The sequence below is a fragment of the Amblyomma americanum genome, chromosome 9 (assembly GCF_052857255.1).
Source record: "Amblyomma americanum isolate KBUSLIRL-KWMA chromosome 9, ASM5285725v1, whole genome shotgun sequence".
Lineage (NCBI taxonomy): Eukaryota > Metazoa > Arthropoda > Arachnida > Ixodida > Ixodidae > Amblyomma > Amblyomma americanum.
Genome location: NC_135505.1, coordinates 51724800 through 51729585, shown reverse-complemented (window position 1 = coordinate 51729585; position 4786 = coordinate 51724800).

Sequence of the window (4786 nt, the reverse complement as noted above, 5' to 3'; positions counted from 1 at the left end):
ACCGCCGCCTCACGCCGGCAGTATCCTCTGTCGACAGACGCCTCCCGACCATGATGGCCACCGACCTCCGTCCCGATCAAACTGCCCAGCTACGCGCCCTTCTCGAGTCTTTTCTGGATATTTCTGGTTTGAACTACACTGCGCTGGGCCAAACTCTTGCCGTCAGGTACCGCATTGACACTGGCGATGCGGCACCCATCCGCCGCCGCCCGTTTCGGGTCTCTCCCGCCGAGCGTTACATTATTAAATTATTAATGCGGAAGGTGCTAAAATTCTCGCGAAAAACATTATCAAACCATCGCATAGTTCCTGAGACTCACCCGTCGTACTTGTCCAGAAAAGGATGGCTCCTGGCGTTTTTGCATTGATTATCGCGACTTGGATAAAATCACCAGAAAGGACGTGCACCCCCCGCCGCATATTGATGACGCACTTGACTGCCTCCGTGGTGCCAAAATCTTCTCATCCATATATCTTCACTCTTGGTACCGGCAAATTGATATAAATGACCAGGACTTTGAGAAGACCGCTTTTGTGACGCCTAATTAAATTTATAAATTTAAAGTTATGCCTTTCAGATTTTGCAACACGCCAGCCACCTTCTAACACATCATGGATGCCCTTTTCCAAGGCTTCAATCGGTCCATCTGCCTGTGCTATCTCGATGACGTCATTGTCTTGTTGCCCACGCTTTCTTCTGACATAGCTGACCTTTCCAAGATCCTTTTCCTCTTCCGTCATGCCGGCCTGCAGTTCAACTCGTCTAAGTGCTGTTTCACGCGCCATCAGCGTACTATCTTGGGTCATTCCGTCGACAACATGTGGATGCAATCTGACCCTGATAAGATCCGCGCCGTCAAAGACTTTCCCCAGTCACGTTCTTATAACGACGAACGAAGCTTTTAGGGCTGTGCTCCTACTTTCATCACTTTGTTGAAGGCGTCGCCAACATCGCCTGACCCCTCACCGACCTCGTCAAAAAAGACGCCACCTTCATCTGGGGCCCGACCAAGCACAAGCATTTTCCAGCCTGATATTGAAGCTTAATAGAAGACCAGTTCTGTCACACTTTGATGTGACCGCTCCCACTGAAGTCCGCACTGACGACAGTGGCTACTGCATCGGCGCTTACACTCTCAGCGGCAATCCGGACAACACAGTGTCAGCGCCTACGTCATCCGCCTCCTACTACTGAACGTGAGTGCTTAGCTCTTGTCTCGGGTGTTGGAAAATTCCCCCTATATTTATACGGCCGCCTTTTACAGTTGTCACTGACCACCATGAGTTGTGCCGGCTTTCTTCCCTGAAAGACCCTACAGCACGGCTTGGTCGTTCGCCTTTGAGCCTGGAGCAGTACCATTACTCTGTACTCTACAAGTGTGGTTACTTACACGCCGATCCCGAGTTCCTTTCCCGTTACTCCACTAGCCCGTGTGACAATCCAAGCACTAACAGCGAAGACGCTCTGAGCTCTCTCTCTGCTCTTGCTAACATGGCAGAAGAACAGCGCCACGATTCAGGGCAGCGGTCAATTATCGACAGCCTCAACACCGCCCCATGCGACCCTCCGATGCGCCGCTTTGTGCTCCGTGATGGAGTTTTATACCGCAGGAGCCTTAACCAACTGGCCCAGACCTTCCCCTCGTTGTGCCCAAGCACCTTCGCACTGCTGTCTTCGAAGAGCTGCATCATCTCCCTGCTGCTGGTCACTTGGGTGTATCCTGTACTTACGACCGCATGCGTCGTCGATTCATTTGGCCCCGCTTCTACCGCTGTGTACACCACTATGTTGCTGGCTGTGACGAGTGCGAGCGCCGGAAACGCCCCACCACTCTGCCATTTGGTCTGCTTCAGCCCATTTACGTCCCCCCCCCCCCCCCACCCGAACCATTTCATCGCGTCGGTTTAGACCTTTTGGGACCGTTTCCGGAATCCACCTCTGGAAACAGATGGGTAGTTGTTCATACAGATTTCGCTTCTCGTTACGCGATCACGCTGGCGCCCACACAAGTACTGCTACTGGTGTTGCTGTTGCCAACTTTCTTTCGACTGTCGTCATCCTACATCATGGTGCACCCCATCAAGTTCTAACCGATCGAGGCTCACGCTTTCTATCCAGAGTTTTCGCCGAAATTCTTCGGTCGTGCTTTACAAAACATGAGCTCACCACAGCATACCACCCGCAGACAAACTGGCTCGCAGAACGCCTCAGCCGCACTCCCACAGATATGCTGGCTGTGTACGTTTCTCCATACTATCGCGACTGGGATATCGCTCTTCCTTATGTGACCTTCGCCTACAACTCCTCCTGCCATGACATTGCCGGTTACTCCCCTTTTTATATTTTGTATGGCCGGGATACCCTGCTGCCTCTGGACACGCTGCTTTCCACTTCTACTGCTCCGCGATCTGCATACGCCCACGGCGCCATTGCTCGTGCTCACCGCCCCCGCTAACTCGCACGCTCCCGGCTAGTCGCTTCCTAGACCTCTCAGCAAGAATTCTGCAATCGTCGGCACCGTATGGCCCCCTTCTCTCCTGGCTCCCTCGGCCTTCTTTGGTCGCCCTCTCGACGCATGGGGCTCTCCGAAAAACTTCCATCCCGCTATTTCGGCCCGTATCGTGTCCTGCGCCAAGTCGCCGCAGTAGACTACGAGATCGCTCCGGCCTTCCCTGGTCTCACGTCTTCTCAGCATCAGACTCATGTTGTGCACGTTTCTCAACTCAAACCTTACGTCTCGCAGTCGATCCCCTTCACTGCCCTGATGTAAACCGAGACGGTGCCTTTTCGACCGGAGGCAATGCAACGGATATCTGTAAAGACGACTTGAAAGAAGTGTTCGGTGTGTGCGCGCCATCCGCTCGGTGTTCGCTGTTATCTGTGCTCTGTCCGCCGGTCGTCCTTGCGCCTGCCTAGACTTCGGGCCACGTAACAATATTGTTTTAAGGATTACACCAGCTGAGGCAACAAGCAGTCCTGTTTCTGACGTTTTTATAAATGCTGCGTCCATAGTGCAGAAATAGGCTGACATTTAAACAGGGTGTGTTGCTGGACGAGTTGGTTTGACATTGTGAGCACTGAAGCGCTGGCAGACGACGAACGAAAGGAGGACGCTCTCTGTGTCTCGTCCTCCTTTCATACGTCGTCTGCCAGCGCTTCAATGTTTACAATGACATTTAAAGCAGCATATGTGAGTTGCTATAAGTAAAATACAAAGTTAGTCTAAAGCCTGAAGTCTTACTGCATGCTTTGTATGAACCGTCTAGAGGAGGAAACGCCAAGATAAAGGATTGATATATATTGTGTGGATTTCAAAAGAAAAAATTGTATTCGCTTCCCAATCGATGTTTATAAGAAGCACTCTCATTGCGAAGCACTGCACTCTCACATCTTTTGAGATGAAAAGCCCAACGGCCTCTTAAAAAGTACCTCGCAGTTGAAAAGAGAGGAAAGTGATTCTAAGACCGTTGGACCTGAAGCTGGCTGATGCCGAGCGGCCGCACTAATTGTAAGTTAGAATCACTGATCTACAACTTGTCAATCTATTCGATAAATACGTGCATATAAATCTTTATTTAACATGCTCATAGAGAAATGGATGCGCGAACATTTTAGCACATGTCAAAAGCTTTCGGCCAGATAATGTGTCTGACTATGTTCCATCCTGTTTAGCATTTTTGTGCTGTATGCTTTGTGGATGAGATGTAATGACTGATGAGAAATGTAATAGATGTTATGCAAATTTGTGAAATTGTACTAAATCAAGTTGCGTTCAACTTTGGTGAAAGCGTGCTTGGAAGTACGTAACTTAATGCACGCGTGTTCAGCATTTTCAGTAATATTTACTTATTACTGCCTTGTACGTGCATCACGGACCCTCAAGCTGTAAATTGCAACTTTTCTCGCCTGTTGCTCCCGATATTTTGATTCTAAATAAAACATCGAAATAAAATATGGCAAAGTGAAGTGAGATTTCAATCAATGTTTTATAGCTTCCTTGAAGCCGTATTCCGCCACTGATGCCGATGCTGCAGACTACTAAATATTCAAAATCTTGCTATAAGTTGACGATTTTTCTAAACGCATAATGCGTAACTGCAATCAAATCTACCCAAATTTTTTGTGCAATCCAATAAATTGAGCCCGCTAAAGTGCAATCGCTTACTATACGTTGCGCACAATCTAAGCATGCTTGTCCAGAATTGGGCTGCAGCCACCAGCTTCGCTTTATGATTTGGAAAAGAAAAGAAGACAGCACATGAGACGAAATAAAATAATCAATGATGCGTTTAATATGAGCAAAGAAATAAGTTCCTCGGCAATATATAGACAACAAGCCAAACTAACAACACTGGAGCAGGAGCCCGGATATATTAATTACTCAATGGGATTGTTTATAGCAGAAACCAACTTAGATACTTGTACAATGTCACAGCGGAAATAAAATAGGTGGACTGTCGATTGAAATAACCTATCAGTGTGGTAAGTTGGATTAACAAATGTGAAAAAGGGCATTAAACGTCGCACTAGCGATAATAATTCAAATACAAGACTTAAAAAACTGCAGAGTGAAATAGTCCAAACAGTTATTAAAAGTGAACTTACTTTTTACCCAGCTGGCCAATCCAAGGGAGGAGAAAACTGCGCTTAAATTTAATGGCTTTAGGACAATAGCAGTTTTTTTTCCATCACGTAACATTTCTCAGTGATTGCACTTACCAAATTAGGATTCAAGAATCGCCTCTGTTTATTTGTCCAAAACAGTGAAATAGTTATATATTCATT